The sequence below is a fragment of the Spermophilus citellus genome, assembly GCF_964194105.1.
Source record: "Spermophilus citellus genome assembly, chromosome: 17".
NCBI classification, from domain to species: Eukaryota; Metazoa; Chordata; class Mammalia; order Rodentia; family Sciuridae; genus Spermophilus; species Spermophilus citellus.
This window is the reverse complement of record NC_138199.1, coordinates 65,463,637-65,486,888: the sequence shown is the minus strand read 5'-3', so window position 1 is coordinate 65,486,888 and position 23,252 is coordinate 65,463,637. Positions and strand designations below refer to the sequence as shown.

At 45.4% G+C, this 23,252-nt stretch overlaps 1 protein-coding gene across 3 annotated transcripts in view; it reads left to right on the top strand.

Moving 5' to 3' along the window:
* Positions 1-23,252, top strand: part of PRKCA (protein kinase C alpha) — a 399,125-nt gene that overhangs the window by 214,828 nt on the left and 161,045 nt on the right. The window lies entirely within an intron of this gene.

The window sequence follows — 23,252 nt, the reverse complement described above, 5'->3', positions numbered from 1 at the left end:
TAGAAAATTCTAACAATATCAAGAAGGATGAAGAATAAATAAAAGATCACCCAAAATTCCAGGGCTGGATTGTTATATAAATGTTGACAAGCATTTGTAACAAAACACGACATTAATTCTTGCTTTTATGCTTTGCTATTATTTTTGGCAACTGCGTCTAGCTTCCTGAGTGTTATTTTTCATTTTGAAGGGCCATATCCACCCACCAGAATATACACTTAGCTCATAAAAATATTCTACCTTTTCAAAAGATGAAATACAACTTGTAAATAAACTTCTAGGGAAAAAAATGTCCTCAAGGGTAATCAAGAAAATAGTGTAGAACGAGATCCTACTTATTAAATTAAGGGAATTGCAAACACCCAGGGCTAGTCAGAGAGCTAAAAATGGCAATCTTATTTTCTTTCTGCTGCCTATAAGTTGATGTGGTATTTTTGGAAATGAATTTAGCATTATGTATCAGTCACTATTTATAACCTTGACCCAACGACTTCACTTCTATGCCTAAAGAAAGACTCTGTATTTAAAAAGGCCATTTGTGTTGAAATGCTCATTCCAGTGGAGTAATGGTGTACTGAGCAAGGCCTGGAACTCAGACTTGAACCCTGATAGCTATCTAACAGCTCTGTGCCCAGGGAAAACTGCTTTGCTTTAAGCTTCAGTTGCCATGGGGCTGGGGATTGCAATAGAAAGGTTAAAATGGAATTCTCACCTGCATTGCCCTTAGCCTGCGGTCTGGCATGGAAGACCCTGTGTACATTTGCCATGATGCGTTATCACCTCATTGTCATAAGAGTAAGATGAAGTAATGCAGAGGGGCAGGGTCATTGATAGGTAAGCAAGCATTTCGTGGCAGATGCCGTCCTTAGGGTTGATATCAGTGCACAACATTTAGAAACATCAAGTCATCCGATAATGGGAAGAAAGTCTAAGAAATCATGGTGGTTTCAACTAGTGCCTGTGCAGACCATGTTATAGCACCGAGAGTCGATGGCAGCACAGTGTTAAATAATACTGAATTCCAAGGGCACTATTGTGCCTATATGGAAAGGTATGTGCATAGGAAGATGAACTAAAAAGAGATTGATTTCACAGCTATGGTGGCTTCTATGGTGACTGACAAAGCATGAAAGAACTTGGGGGTTAGCCTCATGAAATTAATTTAAAGCAGGAGAAAGACTTGAGCCCACACTGTAGAAACCATTAAGATGAAGGAAGACCTTAAATAATTCCGGACCCGTCTATAATTCGAAATAAGTGTCTTTTGAAGTGCCAGAAGCCCAGAGCTCTTCACTTCAGCATGCAATCTGCTTCTTTCTTATTGATTTGCACAAGGTGCTCGAGGACTATTTTTATGCTGAAATTTCATTTCTGCTGATCCTGGGACAAGAGGAATTTGATAGCCATGTACAGCTTGACCAGGCTTGAAATTTCATTTGATTTGATTGCTCAGCTAGTCCTAGATAAATTAGCTGATCCAGACCTCAGTAGAGAGCACTTGGGTGATCACTGCACCCTGCTGAGATCTCCTGAGGGAAGGGCCCTCAGGACGCCTTTACCACCTGCAGAGGGCGGAAGGATATGTGCTGGCTCCTTCATTTCTCAGTTCTCAAACCCTGTTTTCTCCGTGCAAGGTGATATTTTAGTGCTTTTGATCTCAGCTCTCTTCAGTCTGAGGGATTAAAGATAATGGAGTCAGCAGGCTCTTGGGTTCCAGAGCATTCGGCAGGGGACAGTGGTCTCCCCTCGGAGTTCTGGAGATGGGGTGTTTGTTTTCCTCACTCGCAGTTGTCAAACTTGTTTTCACTTCTGAGTTTCTCTGGCCTGAGACTGGCAGGAGCCCTTGGCAGAGCAGAGTCAAATCAGATGAGGATTCTGAGGTCAGGAAATCTCCAAGGATGGGGACTGTGACCCTGGAAGCAAGTCCCATGTGGCAGCCTGGTTGCCAGCCAGACATCAGGCTCTGCTTTGCTCAGGACCTTTCAGTCCCTTTCTGTGCAGGAGCCAAAGCTGCCCAGCCCCTTTCTGCTTCAGACCTAGAGCTTGGCAGGCCCTCAGCAAGAGTCCTGGTCCCTGCAGGGGGTTTCTGCACAGGACCACCCCCTGGGGTTGTTTGTTTTTGTATGACAATTTAAAACATCCTTTCAAATTCTCTGGGCCTTTTTTGTTGTTTTGTTTTGCTTTGTGTTTCTTTTTTATTGTGTCATGTCTTTGAAGCTGAAGGAGGGGTCTAAAACATGAACTTGTAGTTGCATCTTAACCCAAAGTCCCCTCTCGGAGTGGGTTGCAGGAAGGCTGCTGCCAGCTGTTCCCAGTGCGTCCTGAGTCATGGCTGTCAGCCCCGCTCTTCCTCGCCTGCTACCCCCAAGCTGCTGGTGCATGCCACACACCTGCTCTTCAGCACAGACCAGCCCCAGGTGCAGGGCCTATGTAGTCGTGAGCCCCTCCACCCGACTGGTTCTTTCTTTAACCTTCCTCCAGCTGCTCCCCCTCCGCTGCCCTGAAAGTGCCAGATTTGGTGTTGTTCCTTTCATCTGTCAAGGGGAGGAGGAGACTGAATTTTAGAAAACATCCAACACTCACTGCCCCCCTTTGGTATTGACCTTTTATCTTCTCCCAGGGTCAGGGCCTCCCCTCCTCCTCAGAACTCTTGAAAGACCCCACCTGCAGCAGATGGAACCCCGCAGACCCACTAGGGCCCTTGCAGCGGCGCGTGTCCACACAGGCGGGTGCTCAGAAACCCTCCAGCCCAATGAGCTTCGGGTCTTTGTGGAAGAGGAGCCCCCGTGGGGAGTCTGTTCCTGGCTGTGTTCATCCCCTGAGGATGGCAGTTTGGGGTGCACACCTTCAGGACCAGTGGGCTGGCCAACAGGAACCAAATGGACCGGAGACCCCAAATGCGGGGTTGGTTTGGTTTGGTTTGCATAGACTCTTTCCCCCCTCCAAGAAGGGTTGGTATAAGGAAGGGAAAAAAATAAAACTAGTCCCTCTAATGTCATTCTCAAGGACCAGCCCCTTTGACGAGCCCTGGTCCCAGCCCTTCTAAACATCTTTTCTCTCCAGGCAGTACTCCCTCCTGCATCCTGGGTGGTGGCTCAGGTCTTCCTTGTCCATGTCTATGACAGTCACAGAAGTGTTCTCACGTCCAGCCCTGTCCCTGTGCACAGCCTTTCCCTGTTCCCCTCTACCCTGGATCCCATCCCGATGCCAACACCTCTCTGTCCTCCTGGTGGCTCCCTGAGGACAGCCCGCTGGGCAGGCTCTGTGCACTGCCTCTGCAGCCACCCCTTGGTCCTCACCTCTGTTCCCTTTCAAGGTGGTCCTTGCCCCTCGTGCACAGGCTGTGGCCTCTCAGGTGCCTGATTTTGTAGGGACTGACACTTTTTGCCTGGAGTGGTCCCTGTGTACCCTCCCTGATAAGCGCTTAAATCATTCTTTCCATGGTGCTGGGAGACAGCATTGAGTATGGTCACGGGGACAAACAAGGAAGGGGGGACAGTCATCATAGAGGTCATCCCAGCCATAGCCACATAATTAAGCCTGGTGATGACTGGAGAGTCCCAGGACAGGCCGATCAGGGGTGGGATGGCCTTCCTGCAGTGCAGTTTTTAGCTGAAGTTTGAGTGGAAATTGAAGAAAGAGCCTGAAGGTGCATCTTTCTAGGACTAGGGATCCAGCCAAATGAAGGTCACAAGGAGGAAAATAGAAATAACGGTGGCCGAGGTGGAGGTCTGAACTCTCACTCCTGAGGGTCTGCTATGCCCTACCCTCCTGTGCGAATTCATTAGGCCCTCACAAAACCCTGCAAGGTGGTGCTTTTCCACTCCACCCACCGACATGGAAATGGTGGCAATGAGAAGCTAGTTGATGTGCCCAAGGTCATGTAACCGGTGGGTGCTGGGATTTAAACCAGTCACCTGGCTCCCCAGCCCACACTGTAACCACTATGCTGTCTTGCTTGGCCCAGTCAAGGCTTTGTGTCTGGAACTGAGACCTGTGAGGTGAGGCTGGAAGGTGAATTCAAGGTCAGTAAGGCCACTTAGGTAGTTCAGGGAGTGCCTTGATCTAATTTGCATCTCTAAGTGATCAGTCCCCCTGCAGGGAGGACAGTGGATTGAGGGGAGTCGAGGAGAGGGATTACACACTGTAGGTAAACAGTCGGTTGGATGTCCCCCCTTCCTTCCTTTGGCTCTTCCTCCTTTTAAGATGGGGTGCGGGTGTCCCCCTCACTCTGTGGTTATTTCTTCATGGATGCTAGAGTTCCTTAAGATGGAGGGAGATGTCATCTCCAGTAGCATGGCATCTCAAGGTTTCCCTCTGCAGAGTGAGCTGTCAATAAACAGGTTAAAGGAATGGAGGGCAAATAAATTTATAGAGCTAAGAAGCAAGACGTCTTAGTGGGTATTTTGACTTTTCGAGTTAATCTTAAAGACTCTGATGTGGTTTTCGTGCTGTGAGCTTCCTCTGGCTTATACTTTAAATGAAATCAATCACTGTGATAGCAGTCATCTGTTATTTAAGCTGAAATTTCCATTTTTCTTAATAGTTGGAGAAACCAGCTCCACATTCTTACTGAGTCAAGAGGTGACTTTCTGCACTTTGTGCGAATTCATCAGAGAAAGGGTAATTCTCCTAAGCAAATTTTATAGATCAGTGCCCCGTGGTGTTACAACATTCCTGCTCAAATCTCCGTCACTCTGGGAGTTTGCAGCATTCTGGAAGCTGGAGAGCTGGCAGGGATGGGAACCAGCTGCCCCTCTGAACATTCCTGGTCCTTCGAGCCGGTGTGGTCCAAGATAAGTCGCTGAGCAGTTTGGGTCCAGCCTCCAGGGCTCTGTGCAATCTCAGCGTCTTAGACATCTCAGAACAAGCACCTTGGCTTCCACGTAGCCAAGTAGGAGAGAGGTGCCCACTTCTTAACGTAACCGTTTACTGACCTTGAAATCTACATGCATCCCAAGAAGTACAATATTATTAGTGTTTAGTTAGGTGGGTTTTCACCAACTGGGTGCCCTCAAATAACCTGCACCCAGATCAAAACACAGAGCACAACCCCCACCACTGTGTTCCTGCTGTTGGCTGCCCCCACCCCCACAAAAAAGTAAATTTTTCTTTGTTTCTTCATGCTGGAGATTGCACTGAGCTATGCACATGTTAGGTGTGTGCTCTACCACTAAGCTGCACCCCCAGCCCTATGGAGGTAACATCTGTCCTCACTTCTAACAGCCTGGGTTAGTATTGCCCAGTTTTAAACTTTTCACCAATCGAATCACACTATGTATAGAGGGGACATACATTAAAGTTTGTTTTCTCAGCCTCCCTCTGCCCCCACCCGTGTTCATCACACGTTCCTAGACTACTAGCACTGAGATGAGAGGACAACTCATTAGAGGAAGTTCGTCCATTGAGGCTCACACGTGCTTGGCCACCCTGTAGAATTTAGTAATTACAATGGCCGTGTTGTTTGTAATTTGTTTTATTAGTCCATTAATGACATGTTTGTTTATTTTTTTTTATCAGAGAAAGAGTAATTCTCCTAAGCAAATTTTATAGATCACTGGTTTGCAAACTTTTTCTACAAAATGCGGATAGTGAATTCTTTTGGCTTTGCGGGCCATATGATCTTTGTCGCAGCCACTCAACCCCACTGTGGTGACACAGAGGCTGTCATGAACGATATATGCATGAAGGAATGCGGCTCCACTCTGGGACACTGAAATGTGAAGACCACATGATAATCACTTGCCACAAAATATTATTCCTCTAACTTAAAAAAAAAAATCTTTAACCATAGTTGAGAGGAAATCTTCCTAAACTTTTAAAACACTTATCTACCTTCTCATGGCTGATAACATTTTCTCGGGAATATGGGCGACACGGCCTAAGAAGACGTGGGAATGCCGGCATGTCCTGTGGCTGTGTCTCTTGGACAAGTTACTTCTTTGGGTCTGCTTCACCTCCTGTGGGATGGGATCAACAGGAAAGACATTCAGCTGATTGTGTCAGGATGGCCATGCTGGTTTTTCATGGACAGAATCCAGGCTGACCAGCCAGAGATTCCTAACTGGTCAGGGCCCAGGCTGTGCCAGTTGTTGGAAGTTTTGGAGATTGCCATTGGTGATGAAGTCCTCCTGCAGGTCTTCTGTGTACCATTCCCAGCATCTGACCATTGCATGGTTGTGTGTGTGTGTGTGTGTGTGTGTGTGTGTGTGTTTTAAGGTACCAGGGATTGAACCCAGGGGTGCTTAACCACAGAACCATATCCCAGATCTTTTATTTATTTTTTTATTTATTTTGAGGCTGAGTCTCGCTGAGTTGCTGAGGCTGTCTTTGAACTCGAGATCCTAGAGCCTCAGTCTCTGGAGCCGCTGGGGTCACAGACGGGTGACACCGCACCAGCCTTTATAGTGGTTCTGTCTGTTTCACTCACAGAAGTGGCTCGGGCTTCCTTGTCTAATAGGTCTACTTTGCTTCCACATTAAACTCACCCCTACCCCCAGGACTTTTCTCTGTGCTTGTCTAAATTGAACAGTTAGTTCTCTGTTCCCCTGGTGGCTGCCAGGACATACTTAGGTGAGCTGTAACTTCACCTCAGCTGCCTTAAAATCAGCTCCGCCATCAACTCTCTTTTGCTGCCTGTTATTAAGAAACAATCCATAGGAAGAGAGGAGCCCTGTATTCGACCCTCAGCTGGGCCCTGAAGAACGGGAGCTTGATGTGACAGAGATGGGAAGAGCCAAAAGCTGTCTATAAAGCATTCTGTGGGATTCAGTGAATTTTTCATTTAGAACCTTTCACCAATCCAGGCACAGACTAAGCACCGTCTGGACATTTATTATCTTTATTCTTTGTTTTTGCTCAATAAAAATATTGCTGTTGGGTTTTGATGCTGGGAAAAGATAGCTGAGTTTCCCCACGTGTGAGCAGATGTGTTCTTCTAGATAACAGAAGCTACCTGTAAATGACCGAGAGCGGGAGAGGATCTCATAGGCACTGCTTTATGATGTGATGATTTTTATGGCATTTCATTTTTTAGTTTTTAATAGCTCCAGACATCTAATCCTGGCCTCTTACTGTTTAGGTACTCATAAAGATTCTAAAATGCAGGAGTGAAGAATGGCTGATAAAATCTACATGACTGAGCAAAAAGAATGTATTCTTCTGGGAGTGAGGGTGCCGTCTTGGAGGAGGTCGCTGTTCATAGTTAATTTCCTTTAGGGAAACCCTCTTTAAGAGTTATAGCACTGATCCTACATGTTGTCGATAGAAGCCAACAGCTCCTGAGTTAATGGTTAGTTAAATGAACAACAGCCACAGAGAGTTTCACTTTGCTTGGTTAGGAGCAGAAGGACGTTGTCTTTAATTGAGAGGTAATGTTTAAAAATGAGAAGTAATTCTGTCAGGGTGATGGGATTATAGATGTGAAGTATTTTTTTTAAAGATGGATTTGCCTTTTCAAAAGGAAAGAGAAGAGAAAAAGCCTGAAGCTATTGTAGTCTCTTCAGAATAAATGATCTTCCTCACAACTCTAGCATTGCAGAGGACTAACTATGTCACAAAATTAAGACCCTCGGGGCAGAGCCACTCCCAGGGGGAGGGAGGAGGTTTCTAAGTCACCAGGACCACACATCAGAAAAGCACTGATTGTGATGTCAGCCTCTTGGGTCAGAGGAACAGAACCTGCATTTGTCCCTCTCTGCTCTGCCTTCTCGCTCCACATCATCCTGGCAGATCTGAGAGGTACAGGTGGGTGGATTAGTTAACTAGGGCTGGCGTCACTAACAAACCACCACACTCTGGCAGCTTAAAACAATGGAAATCGGTTTTCTTTCACTTCTGGAGGTCAGCAGTCCAAAAGCCATGCTTGGAGGGGGCACAGTCCCTCTGAAGTCTCCAGGGGAGGATGCCTCCTGATCCAAGTATTTAAGGACTTACGTGCCACATTTGGGCAGTGCCTGTGCAGCAAGGGACACTGTGGCTGTCACTGCTGGGGTTGCCATTGCAGTGTAGCCACTAGAGGCACCTCTGCAGAGCACAGCCGAGGACCCTAAACCACCCCCACAGTCTCTAGGGAAAGTGGCTACCCTCTTTGCCTTTACTTGGCTTTTGGCATCCCCCAGCCCAGGACTCAGCACACAGTGGGGCCTCAAAAAAACTATAATTCACCAAAAAAAATTATCTCATATGTTCAAATAATGAGAAAATGAGCGCAACTTTCCCTTAAGAATATTTTCAGCTGCTGCAATGATAGTAGAGTCTAGCTGCTGCAGATAGCACAGATCACATGAAATTGTCCTTTTTCCAGAAGAATGGGTATCTCCACCCTTTCCTGGACCATTCATTTCTCCCTTTAGGAGTTAGTTTCAAAGAAACCAGCTGTGCCTTGGCCACCCTCCAAAGCAGGTTGGACTAAGGTTGGACCCATGGAAGGAGGTTGGCGCTGAATGGATCCTGAACCACAGGGTGGTGCTTTCAGCTCAAGACGACTTTTGTTAAGTTCCTTCAGCAACTCGCTCCCCAAGGGATCCAACGTTCGCTGCTGTATAAAGTTGTAGTGCTCTAGCAAAACTGAGTTTACTGGTAACCATCATCCATTGCCATCCACTGTGTAGTCATCCATTATCACAGTTAATGTTGACTGATGACCACAGGGCTCCAGACTCCATGGGACATACCAAGGAGATACTGTCCCCACACTGAGGTTTTGGGCCTGAGGGCCAAGAGGATGCGATGCACAGACACAGGTGAAGGCATGGGCATGGGTAAGGGCAGAGTTAAGAGGGAGGACTCCCCACCTCATTGCTGCCATATTGGTCATATATTACCATTAGGAATGGACTCCATGAATCTGGTCAGCACTTAGTGTCTTTTCAGAAATCTAGAGATTTCTGTCTTCCTTGAACAGAAAATAAGCAAATCCTAGGCTGGAGTCACAGAGGTTGTTTCCTAGCATCACTGAGGTCAACTACTTCCTGCATTCCTGAAAGACTATGAGTGAGTCTCTAAGTTTCTTTCTTTCCCCTCATCTCTTACCCTTCCCCCTGCCTACCTGTGTAACCTCTTTGCTGAAGTTGAGATTCCTTGTTGTCATAAACTTTTTCCACACCTGTGTATTTATCTAGCTTATCATCTATCGTCATTTTGTGTTGTTTTTGCATTTCATATAAGTTGTATTTCATTGTGCAAAATCTTCTGCAAATTTTTTTCTCTTCAACATTATGGATTTAAGATATATCCATGTTGATTCATGCAGTGCTATTTCATTCACTTTCCTTGTTACACAATGGCAATCATTTGTCCATTCCCCTTTTGGTGGACATGTAGGTTGCTTCTATATGTGTGCCATTTTAAACAGAGCCACAAGGCATACCCTTCTTACACTCTCCTTGCACATGTGTGTGAGAATTTCCCCATGTCTCAGGCAGACTTAAGGACCTGTTGGTCATAAGGCAGGAGAATCTTGAACTTGACTGCATCTGGCAGCTTGCTCTCCACAATGCTTGACCTAATTTACATTCCACCGGTGGTGTTGGAGGGTTCTGCTTCCTCGAATCCTTACTGGTGACACCTTCATCAGAGTGACCAAAGTGTTCCAGCCTGGCAGCTGAGGAGTTGACACTGGCCACCTCTTTGGGTCACTGGGAAGGCTTGGTGCCTTCCTGTGTGTTTCTTGGCCCTTGTGGCTGTTTTTCTATGATTGCTTATTTATATCTTTGACACATATTTCCCCCTTCCTCATTTTGGGCATGAGTGGTAGAGATGGATCTTTTCTCATTGACTGATAGAAACTCTTTACATGTTCTGGATACTAATTTTTGTTGCTCTTAGTTATGGATACCTTCTGATGGTCTGTGACGTTTTCACCAATTTTTTTTTTTTTTTTTTTTTTATGAAAGAAAAGTGAGAAATCGGGAAGAGCAGTCAACCTTTAAGAAAAGCCTGGTTTGTGGAATGTTCATGGGTCATTACTATTCAGATATCATCAGGACAAGAATTTGATTTTGCTTTTCCTTTCTGAGTTTCTGTTTGGCTTTGCCTTTTTACGCATCCCCTGTAGGCATGTTTCTTTGTTCTTGGCGTTCTCCGTGCTCCCTGGTTTCTTTTGCTGGTACCCTTACCTAAGCCACAGGTGGTAGATACAGAACCTGGCCTCATCCAGTGCATAGCAGCCTAAGATCTTGTGACCCACAAGAGACCGTTTCTCAACACCAGCAGCACACCTTGACCAGCTCCCACTCTCCCCAAGTAGAGACGGGCTTTCCTTAATGGAGCAGTTCATTCCAATTCTGCCTCCCAAGAGACAACAACCGTTAACACCCTGACAGAGATCCTGCTAAACTATGTGATTATATGTGACTCTGTGGCTACTGTACAATAACAGAAGCCATCATAAAATACTTATCATTTTAGCTTGTGCATGTTTTATCCGACTCCCTTGAGGCGAGAGTCTGAGTTCCTTCAGTGTTGGCTTTAGTGGCTGCAGTGTAACCTTTTGGATCTTAAAGATCTTAAAAGATCCCTTATTGTTGGATATGTTGGTACCCTTTCTATTTTTCACTGTAGAAGCAGCCTCGAAGGGAACATTTTCATACATGGACATTTGTGAATACTTTAACTAATTCCTTATGAAAAGTCCAAGACCTGAAATGGCTGGGTCAAAGCCATGGTCATTCCTGAGACTTTGGAATTCTACCTTGCGGTTGTCTAACGTGACGAGGGTTGGTAGTTGTGTGTGATTCCTTTATTCAGAGAAGCCTTGATGAGCACCTAGAATGTGGCCTGGGGTTATGGAGGTGATTAAGGTGACCTCAGTCTCTGGTCTCAGAGCTCATCATCTGGGGGGCTGCACAGGGGCAGCTGAGCAGGAAAGCACAGCCAACTCAGGACCTACAGGAGCTGTCCCAGGAGGAACAAGGTTGGCCTCCAGTTTAGGGAGGTAGACAGCAGCAGCCAGAAATCTCTTGGTATGAAACCCCGCTTCCCTCTTTACTCATCAGCTTTCTGTCTAGACATAGCAAGTGCTTTCCTTGACTAGAAGGACAGCCCCACCTGTGTTTGAGGTGAGTCACGTAACCTCCTGTACTTCAGTTCCCACTGTCAATCAAACATAATAAATGGCACCAGCCTTATCTGCCTCACAGATGTGAGATTCAGGAGGCATAATGGATGGAACCGTGTTTTGCTGACTGTCAAGCTCTATATCAGTGTTGTATAAACAGACTCACTAATGCTGTCCTCAGGGCGCCCACAAGGGCATCAGATGAGGAACAACTCTCCAAGGACATTAAAGAGGATGCTGATCCTGAATTGAGACCTCCACCTGCTGAGCAGGCATTCGGGGTAACTCCAGAACCTGCTATGAGGGCTCAGGATCATCCTCAACAAGATGTATCCAGCAGGGGAGTGTGGGCTCTGCTCCCACACAGCCTGGGTTCAAATCCCAGCTCCACCACCTACCAGCTCTGTGACCTCAGTGATGTCACCTCCTGTACTGTGGGCATCTGGGGATCACAGAATCCTTGGGAGAATTCCAAGGATTCAGGCACATAAGGTGCCAGCCCAGACCTGGGACAGTAAATGCTCGTAAGCCATGACTGTTCCCTTTGCTGTCGTCGTTGCTATTTATTTGCAGTTTTTGATTTGTTGCTATTTATTTGCAGTTTTTGATTCTTGTAAGGAAACTGCTGGAGAAGGAGAAAATGATCCCCTCAGATGTTTAAACCATCGTAAAATCAAGTTTTTGTTTTAAGACGGACTTTTGCTTCTTACTCTGGTGCTTTCTGAAGACCCCCTCCTTCCTGGTGGAAGTGCCCTCTGTGGAGGTCAGGGACAGGCTGCTCAGATTGGCAGTTTCTCAGCAAGTTTATGGAAAGGGCCGGCTTGCTACCCCAGGAGCTGAGCACACGCTGCTTTGGCTCCATTGGCCTCATGGAGGTGTCCGGAGCTTGCTTCTAGGTTGTCCTGGTGCAGCACCAGGGGAGTCTGTCCTGGGGACACAGCCCTTTTGTAGAAACTTGACTATAACCATGTTGACAATGGACTGCGGCAGGATTGTAGAGCATTAGGGCCTGAGGGTGTCGGGTCCTGAACTGGGGGGGCCTCCTCATTATTTTCATGGCTGGGAAAAGCATGAAGGATTTTTTTCTTACATTGTTATTTTTTGATCCTGAATTGAGACCTCAACTTTTTGGCAGTCGTAGGGATGGAACCCTTACACATGCTAAGCACATGCTCAACCTCTGATCTACAGCCCTGGTGCCTAAAGTGGTCACATTTTTATTTTTATGGCCAAGAACATTATTAAAAGATGCCATCAGCTAAACCACCATTTTACCAAAAAAAAAAAAAAAAAAGCCCATTTTAACACCCTCTCACCTCAAAAGGGGAGAAAAGTGGGTGGGAGGGTAAACAGAAATAAGCTCAGTACATTTCCACAAATTATATAAATGAATTTCACGAAAGATTCCTCCTTTGTTCGTATTTTTCTCTTGTGCATCTAAGGGACTACAGATCTCCTTGACATGAAGGAAAGGAGATACAGTGACGTTCTCAGAGCCACTCAGTAAGTCCCTCTGGGCAAGACTGGACCGAGCAATTCTGAAGGCATGTCTTCTAGGCCGCGCGTTGGTCATGCAGACCAGCTCCTGTCCCCAGGTGGTTCGGATGCTGTTGTCTTGTGTGATTTGTTTTCTAAACGGTTCCTGACCAAAGAATACCAATTCTGTCCCTTCAGTAAAGGAGCCTTGATTCAGTGATCGAGCGTCTGATCCTGGGGTTTAGTGAAGATCAAGGCTAAGCTGCTGCACTAAGTAAATAGCAGAGGGCAGTGGCCAAGGTGAGAAGTGCCTTCCCCTTACACAGCAGTCCCGCCTTGCCTGACAGCTTTGCTCCATGCTGTCACTCAGGGACCTCAGCTGCTTCTGTCTTGCGACTCTGCCACTTTCCAGGGTGTGCTCCTTGCTTGCAGGGTAGGAGCAGGGTTGCTCCTATGTCTGCTTGGAAGAGGGGAGGGAGGAGGGGGCGCCAAAGCTCTGGGTCTGGAGGTCAAGGCTCAGGAGAGCCACACAGCACTTCTGTTCCCAGTCTGCCAGCCCCAACCCAGTAGCGTAGCTACATCTACTTGCAAGAAGGCTGGCACGCACCCCTTCCTCTCAGCCAGATGTCCAGCTGGAGCTTGGGGCTGGAGTGAGGTGGGGACCCTGTCACTCTAAGGAGACATGGTGATGAGGGTCCTAGCAGGTTCCTCCTCACCGACATGAAGATGTCTTTGACATGTGTCATTCTCTCTCCACTAGAAAGGGAAGAGGAAAGCCCTGCTCCTTGAACTATTTCAACTTTTAGCCCATCAGACCAGACACTCCCAAGGTTTCGTAGGACAGACATTCAGAGAGGCACAGCTGATGTTGGTAGAAGTCAGCCCCATGTCAGTGACCTCCCCAAGGTCAGGTGCCAGGGAGGATTGCACCCATATCTGCTTTTCCCCAACTGTGACTCTCCCCATTGGGTACATCCTGGGGTGATCTGAGGACTTGGTCTGATGATGACCTTGAGTCCTCAAACCTGGTCATGTCACCCAGTGTTAGTGATAACCACTCATCCTGGTGCATGTCAGTTGGGTGCAATGATCTGGTGACTGCAGAAGGTTTGGGAACCTATATTTACCAACTCCTGGTCCCTGCTTGATGCTGCTCTACAGAATGAATAAGGCCCTAGATTACTCTTCCAGATGGCGTCCTTATTTTTAGTTTGAAAAATTTCTAGGATCTCTCTATTTCTTCACAATGACGGTCTAAGTGACTTGAATCAAACTCGGGCACTCCAGGAAAGGTACGTTGCTTGGCGTGTTATCGCCTGCGGTAATCAGAAAAAAATCACAGGAAAATCATGTTCATGTACCATGCATGTATATTTCCTTGGGCACATTTACAGTTTAATTCTCTAAGTCCAAGAAATTGTTTTCCCAGTTCCTGGGGAAAATAATAATATTTTAAATGGAGATGGAGCCTCGCTTCTCTCCACGGAGGAGAACCGGGGTGGGGTACGCTGTGCCACACAAGTGCATAGATCAGGTGGAGCCACCAACTGCAGGTGACTCACTGATCCATTTTCCTCCATTAAGGACCAAAATAGAAACCTGCATAAATACTCTCATTGAGGAAATTTATATCTCTGTCATTTCTGGAGCTTCCATAACAAGTACCACAATTCGGTGGCCAAAGCAATAGAAAGGTGTTCTCTCACAGATCTGGAGGCCAGAAGTCCACCACCAAGGGGTTGGTAGTGTGGATTCCTTCCATCCCATGACGCTCTCCTGGCTACTGCCAACAGCCGTCTTTGGCCACGCTTGCTTGGGGGAAGCTTTATTCCAGTGACTGCCTCTGTCTTTTCAAGATGTCTTCTCTTCTCAATTCTCCTTCTCCCTTTCATATTAAGTTCACCTGTCATTGGATTTAGTGGCCACCCTAAATTTTAGGTGATGTCATCCCAAGATCCTCAATTACATCTGCAAAGACTGAGTAAGTTTACCTATATACATAACATGGATTAGGACTTGGATATATCTTTGGAGGGGGACATAATTCAACCCACTACAATAGTATAACAAACAAGTATTAAAGATGAGGTTAGATCCATTGTCACGAGCCCCCTGTTGGATTGACTGCAAAGACTTTTAGCCTAAAGACATGGAAATGCAATAGGCCCATATTTAACAGTCGGAAAATTGATAGTGCCAGAGAGAAAACCTGCTCTTCCTGTATAGAAATGGATCATGGATGGCCTCGGGCCAAGCCCATATTCACGGACCACCCCATTTGCACAGCTGCCCGTGAACCAGCCAGCTCTCACGTTGTCACTGATACTGTTGGCAGACACTTGCTGTCTTAGCCTTTGTAATTAGTCAGTGGGTACGGGCCTGCCACTCATCTCCAGGGCCTGGTAAGTGTCAGTAGTTCGTGATGGATACCTTCGGGCGTATTTTTCCATTTTGTGCCTTTGCTGTTTTTTTGTGGTTCCTTTGAGCCCAGTAAAAGCAAGATTTTAAAAAGCAAGTGAGAACAGGGCAGGAAAAGCCAGAACTGTAATTTAGTCCTGTGAAGTTCACCGGGATGTGTTTTTCCTTTGCCTTCCTGCCTGCATTGCTCGGCTCTGCTGTTCAGACACCCTCTGCTCCACTTGGTGACCAGTGACAACAAACCTGCCCCTTCTGGGGTAATCAGTATCTTCAAGGTGCATGATGGAAAGGAAGGATTTTCACAGTCTTTATAGGAAACTGAAGAAATAGTAAGACAATTCCTTTTAACATTGTGATAATAATGAGAGACGTTGTAGTTTAACTGCTGGAAAATGAAAGCAAGTATCGTATCTATCTGAATGTGCAGCAGGGTGCGGTGGCCTTGGAGGTTCTGGCTCTGATGCCACCATCTGGGTCCTCCTCCCTCCTGCTCTGGAGACTTTGAACTAACAGGGGACCCTCCAGAGCTGTTTTCGGTGATGGGAGATGTGGAGACCCAGGGCCAGTACTCTCTCTGCCCTTCTGCTCTCCGCTTCCTGGCAATTCTGGCCTGTGGCCCTTTCCTGAGTGCATCTCCCCTTGAAGAGATGAGAGAATGCAGTTGTACAAAGGCCCCTTGTGAATCGTTTCAAATTCAAGACAAGGAATGACAGGTAGCCTTTAAAAATCCTAATCCTATTCCTTTTGGTGCTTGGGAAGTGACGAGTTTATGAAACGGATCTTTTTGTATACAAACACTCCTGTTTGTTTAAATGAGCACTCCAGAGAGCTTAAAATAAACAGCACAACCAGCACTTGGAGAGCTTCTGCCGCAGGCTCCAGCATGCAGGGAGGGAGATGCAGGTTGGTGCAAACCCTTCTCTCAAAAAAAATATTTTTGTATTGGCTGGGCCTAGTGGCACACATCCATGGTCCCAGCAACTCGGGAGGTCGAGGAAGGAGTATCGAAAGATCGAGGCCAGCCTGGGCAACTTAGGCCCTAAAACCTAGATCTTGTCTCAATAAAAAAAAAAAAAGGGTTGGGATTGTGGCTCAGGTAAAGTACCTCTGGGTTCAATCCCCAATACCAAAATCAATCAATCAATAAAATATCCATACCATAAAAATTGACATACCATTAACTGGCATCAAATGTGCAGTTTCTGTGACATCAAGCATATTCACAATGTTGGGCGTATTCACACCAACCTCCAGAATATTTCTGTCTCCCTATTCTTAAACACCAACCCTACCCTCCCTCTCCCCACCCTGTCCTGGCAGCCACCATTCTGCTTTTTGTCCTTGAGTTTAACTATTCTAGGAAGCTCAAGTGGAAGAATCATGTGTGTTTGTCCTTTCGTGTCTGGCTTTTCTGTTAGCATGATGTCCTCAGAGTTTGCCTGTGCAGTAGCGTGTGTCGGAATCTCCTCCTCCACGATCTGTCTGTGCGCTCATCCCCAGTGGGCACTTGAGCTGTGTTCCTCCTCCTCCTCCTCCTCTTTCCAAAGGCCTCGTCTCCTCTGCCCAGCCTCACTGCCTGCCTCTCCTGGTGGTATCCATTGGAACAGAATTTTGTAACTACAGACCACCTCTGTAAGAAAGATTTCCTAGAATTTGCCAAAAGAAAAAAATTTGTTTTATTAGCTCCCAATAAAAACCTGCTGCAGGTGAGCTTTGGTGACATCTGTGACAAAAAGAAAGTGGCCTAGCAGACAGACAGGCTTCCTGGACAACAAATCCTTATGCAGATGCCACCATAGCAGATATGTGGGAGTCAATTTCTGAAACAAAACTTGATTTTTGAAGGCCACGTTCAATTATTTGTTTAACATGCGTTGCTTAGGTTTGTAAGAGGGAAACAATGGCAGAGACGGTGTTTGCAGGAACAGAGCTTGTCTCCTGTCCCTGTCCCCGTGAGAGGCAGGACAGGAGTTGCATGAAATCATGTCTGCTGGCCGCTGAAGGGAGGCGGAGGCACGGTTTGCTGCATTTACCTTGGTGGCAGCACCCAGGACAAGGAGCAAGTCCCGAGTCAGGGTTCTCTTGGCCTGTGCCAGTAGCATCTTCTTTTCATAAGTAATGCTGTAAACATCACTCTCGATTTTGGGAACAACTTGACTTCGCCAAATGCACAGGCCCCCTTCTCTAAGAGAAAAGAACTTCGTATTTAACCTGTGTCCTCTGAACAACTACCTGAAGTCAGCTTCAGATGTAAAATTTGGAAAATAATATAAAATTCTTACAATCCTGATTTCGCTTTTAAGATTGCGTAAATCCCAAGTCAACAAATGTGACTGGTTTGTGGGTATGTCCCCTGTAACAGGATGCTAAGCCATGTGGGCAGAAACGTGGAGGTTGCTGAAATAGGACCGTAAAGAGTGACCCTTCATCGGCTACTCTGTGCCGCTGTCCCTGGCTCTGGTGGATGTGGGCCTCCCTGCCCAGGCCCTCAGGGCTCTTTGGGAATATCTCTGGGGCAGGCGTCACTTCTTCTCAGGGTTGTTCCTGTACACGCAAGGCTCAGAGACTCCACCTCGTCTTTGTTAAGGGTGGTAGACTGCGTTGTTTCGCTCCATGCAGGGCGTGGGTGCAGTGGGAAGGGGCAGCCTTTGACCACATGCCTCCCAGGTCCCAGGCACTGCCCTAGGGAGCTCTCACAGTGGGAAGGCAGCAGCCTCCTCAGTTTACAGCTGAGGACTCGTGGCCTCGGGGTTTAGAATCCCTCTGAGCATTGGCTTATGAGTAGGATGTGAGGCCAACGGGACCCCAGAGCTGGGGCCTTTCCATCAGAACGTGGCTATTGTATTATGGGGAAGACTCTGAATAGCTCATGGAAGAATGAGTGATCAAAACCACGTAGAGAATTATGCTGCAATAAACATCAATGTGGCTGTGTCCCTGTAGAATGCTGTTTTAAAGTCCCTTGGAACAAGGAGTGGGATTGCTGGGTCAAAAGGTGGTTCCATTCCAAGTTTTCCAAGGAATCTCCATACTGCTTTCCAGATTGGCTGCACCATTTTGCAGTCCCACCAGCAATGTATGAGTATCCTTTTTCCCTGCATCCTCGCCACCACTTAACATTGTTTGTACTCTTTAATAGCTGCCATTCTGACCAGAGTGAGATGAAATCTTAAAGTAGTTTTGACTTGCATTTCTCTAATTGCTAGAGACGTTGAACATTTTTTCATATATTTGTTGATGAGGGAGGAGGAGGGAGAGGACAAGGGGGTAAAAAAAAGATGGTGGAATGAGACAGACATCACTACCCCCAAGTACATATATGAAGAAGACACGAATGGTGTGGATATACTTTGTAATCAAGCAGAGATATGAAAAATTGTGCTCTATATGTGTAATATGAATTGTAATGCATTCAGCTGTCATATGTAACAAATTAGAATAAAAAGTTAAACAAAAAAACACAGACAGCACTTCACACCCATGGGATGGCTGTGATCCAAAAGACAACAGGCTCGGAAGGGTGTGGAGGACTCAAAACCCGGGCAACATCTGGCGGGACCATAAACTGCTGCAGCTGCTCAGGACGCTGCCATGCGATCCAGTAGTTCTACACCTAGATTTGTTCCCAAGAAAACTGAAAACATACCCTCTGACAGCAACAACAACAAAAGTACAACAGCCATAACAGCATCATTCTTAATAGCCAAAAAGTGGATACAGCCCCATGTTCTTCCACTGGTGAATGGATAAATACATGTGTTACATCCAGACTGTGGAATAGAACCAGGCAATAAAAGGTACGGACGCATACTGCCACATGACGGACCTGAAGACAGCACACCAAGGGAAAGAATGATAAGACACAAAAGGTCCCGTGTCTTATCATTCCCTTTATACAAAATGTCCAGAATAGGAAAACCCCTGAGAAAGGAAGTGGGTTCATGTTTTCCTAGGGCTAGAGCCAGAGTGGGGGTGGGTGAAGGGAGAGAAAAATAACTGTCAGTGATTTGGGGGTTTCTGTGTGAGGTGAAGAAAACTAGGTTGTGGGGATGGTTGTGCAGCTCCACACCAGACCATGGAATTGTACACTTTAAATGGAAGAGTCGCACGTTTTGTGAGTTGCATCTTACTTGGAGCGTGCGTGTGTGTGTGTGTGTGTGAGAAATGACCACCTTTGTCTTCCTCGACTATCCTCACTTATAGTAACCAGGTGACATTACCTTGTAAACCCTGGTCCAGTGTGTCCCTCCAGGACACAGAGCAGCACTTCTGTGTCCCTGCTTCAGCATGGGGACCTGCAGGAGTTCATCGGTGTTTCACTGTGGGACGGAAGGATCGCGGAAGCAGTGCTAATGATCAAAGTCACATTGAACGTTCTGTTTTCATTCATCTTCGTGTTCTCCAGGGCTCTGACGAGTACCCTCAGAGGGCCTGTTGTGAGGGCTGTTTAGAGACATCCCGCACCTTTCCTGGCAGGCAGAGCGCCACTGACTGGATGTGGTCCCATCATTTTAAAGCTTCGGGGACAGGAGGGCTCTAAGCAGTGAGTCAGGCGGACTGGCTGCTGCCACACACTTAGTCTGTGCAACAAGCCAGCCATGCACTCGGAGCAGGAGAGAAGCTTTTGCTTCTGACACCTTCTTTGCCCCACCATGAGCCCTTGAAGATCCATGCCCTAGTTCAGAACTTCCTACATCATCAGCAGCTTTGTGTCATCTGCCTGTCCCCTTTATTGGTGAGGTGTTGAAGCCCCTGGGCTACCAGCCCTGGGTCACTCCTAGGTACACTGGGTGTTTTATCGACTTCTCACCATCAGGACGGTGACTGTTGTAGCAGCATGTCCTCTGGCTGTTGGAGTAAATGTGGGTTTTTCAGAGACGAGATTCTCAACATAGTTAAATTGCATTTTAAGAAGAGACCCCCCCCACCCCCACCCGATGGGCCAATGCCTGGAATCCCTCAGCATCTTTCAGAAGCTCATCTGTCCATCTGAGAGATACCTAGCACCAGTCCAGGGTCCGGGTAGAGGCTAGAGCCATGGGGCCCTCGTATGGACACATGCAGACAGCTGAGAGTGCAGGGGGTGCACAGAGACACAGCAGGAGCTGAGGTGCCCTGTGGCAGGGTCGGAGTGGGGGAGACTTCGTCGTGAAGTAGAGTTGGTTGGAAAGCTCTCCGTCTGCTGCTCCAGCTACTGTCTCTGGCCACTGGGAGCCCCTTGATTTTCCATACAGCACACCATGATCTGTGAAACTGTTTTGGGGTATTGCAGAAAAGGTTCAGGGGGAGCAGGATTCCAGTGGGTCTGTTTCTATCCACTCACCAGCAGATAAGCCTGCACCTGGCATGTAGTAGACACTCAGCAAATACCTGTTCAACCAGCACGTATTAAAGTGATTTAGTCCTCCATAGTGAAAGAAAGAAATCAGGGCAAAAGAGAACAGCAAAATATTTAAGCTATTGAGCTCAACAAATGTGAATGGACACAATAAAGATATCAAACCAGACAGCCAAGTGTTTCTTCATCTCACCACCCAGCTGTTAAATTTCATTGCTGAAACCCAGACCGCAGCCTGAGATTCCAGTGGTCAGAGCTCTTGTCCAGCTCTTATTTATTTTCAAAATATCTCTTTCTCTTCAGTATACACACACACAACACACAGCTGCGCGCGTGCACGCGCACACACTCTGTCTCTCAAGTGAAGTCATCAGTTTGTAAAGTAAATTAATAGGGATGAGGTTCCAATTTCTTCTTTCTATGCCACACCAATTTTTCCACGCATGCAGTCACCTTAGTTAAAAATATTAAAAAATGCTACTAAATTTAATTGTAGTTCTTTGAATTTCAACTACATATCAATGGGAAGTGAGACCTTAATAAATAATATTTGGAATCAACTCACTAGTCATTTGGGAGAATAATGTATTTTAGACACTCACTTTGTACCATGCATGAAAACAAGTTTCAGAGAGATTAAAGGGCTAAATATAATAAAAATTAAACCAAGAAAGCCCAGGAAATCATAGAATTAAAGAAATCTAGTAAAGAGGCTATACAAATATATAAAGACCTCAGTAGATAACTGGCAAAAGGATTGAAAAAGAAAACTCTCAATAAAAGAAACATAATTAACAAAATGAAGAAAATAATCTGGTACTCGAATAAAAATACTAAAAATTAGAAACATGAAGTGTCATTTCTCATGTATTTAATTAGCAGAAGTCTCTTTTTAATGAATAATAGCAATGGCTTGTAAAGATAGTGTATCAAAGCAATGTTTTCTGCATTTTAGATTATTTTGTAAATCAGTACAATTCTTGGAAATCGACATGGCAGTATATGTCAAAGTCTAAAATGTTTGTGGCTATTTTATTTCTAAAAATCACTTTCAATAAAATACCAAAATATTATTAAAAGTCATAAGTATAAATATGCCCAATGTTAACTTCCAGTAATGAAAGAATAATGATGTAAATTGGAACTCCTTACTGCAATTATTCAAAAATTCCAAATTCATGGCAACATAACAAAATTCAATTTGTACTAAATGAATAATATTAAGATTTCAAACTTATATTTACTCCATAACTGCACAAAACAGGCATGCTTAAAATTACAGAAAGGACATATATTTAAATGATGGGGTGATTATGTCGTGATGGGATTCTGGAGGAATTTTTTTCTTCTTTTTGTTTTTTTGCATTGTAGCTACTTTTAAATGTTAAAACATTTTTATAAATAGACATTCTATATCCACAAGTTATGTTCCTTGGTATATTTATTAATTTTATGTAGATTATTTTAATTAGTAAAAATCAGAAGATGCAGGCTTCCTTGACTAGCTTTCAAATTAAAATATTAATTAAGCAGTTATTATCTTAATGAAGTTTTCCTCATGTGCTCAAGACACCGTGGATTAATTCTACCTTTGCTAAACCACTGCAGGGTTAAATGTTACTTTTTCCGATTTGCATAGCTTTGTGGAAAAAAATTTCAAACAGATATATAATGAGCTATGTGTAGGTGCCTTGCAGGCCATGAATTATCTTGAAAAACTTATCCTTTGGGGAAGAAGGAGACGAACTATTCATATCAACTCCTCTGTCAAAAAACATGAAAATCTGTGTCTTGCATATTTAAACACACTTGACTTAATTTTTTAAAAAGAATTATTGTTGAGGTCCAGTTCAGAAACCACACATCGCTTGATCCCGCTGTGTATCTTGATATTGATCCCAAGGAACATACATCAAACTATAAAAGTTAATTTTTCTTGTAGTAACATCTGGTTCATTAGCTAACTCAGTGGATCCTCTCAAAGCTTTCTCTGCGGTTTCTAGGTTCTACCTTCTGTTAGCTGCTCACATGCAACCTGGTTTTTCTTGGGCACATGAAGCCTGATTCCAAAATACAGGGATTGTTTGGGATGCCCAAAGGATCAACTAGGTCTTACCTCAGAATTTATATTTAAATCAGTAGATCTTGCCATTTTTATACCATGTACACACTTCAGTTAAAAGAAGTCAAAAACGGGCTGGGGATGTGGCTCAAGTGGTAGCACGCTCACCTGGAGTGCGTGCGGCCCGGGTTCGATCCTCAGCACCACATACCAACAAAGATGTTGTGTCCGCCGAAAACTAAAAATAAATAAATAAATATTAAAAAATCTCTCTCTCTGTCCTCTCTCACTCTCTCTTTAAAAAAAAAAAAAAAGTCAAAAACAACGTTCCAAAATGAGAAGATTCATTGTCTTTTTGGGCAGCTACATGATCCCCAAAGTTGTGTCTCTGGAGGGGGTGGGGGGTTCAGGGCAAGAATGCACCATGAAGCCTTTTTTGTTAAACTGTCTGTGTTGCAGTTGGGAAGCTGAACAATTGGTTTTTTAATGCAACTGTGTATCAGAATTGGATGATTTCTTCTAGGACACTGTCAGATGGCCAAATTAATTTGAAAGCGAAGATGTACTGGGAATCATTTTAAAGATAAAATTGTGGAAGACAAGCATGTTTACCGACCCAGAACCTCCGAACAGGCAGTATCCACTAGGGCTTTCATGATGCCTATTATCACACACACACACACATGTTGGCACTGATTTTGGTTGGTTGATTTTAGAATGCTTGGAAGCAGCTGGGTCTGCTTATTTTTTGAGATTTGGGTGTTGTGTGCCCTTCCCTATGCACATAGCTAACACTTTGCTGGTGCTGGTAGGGGGGCTTCACTCTGGCTTCCGGCAAGCACGTACAGCAATCAGTGTTATGCCATTCAAATTCTGGAAAACTGGGTTGTTTTTTTTTT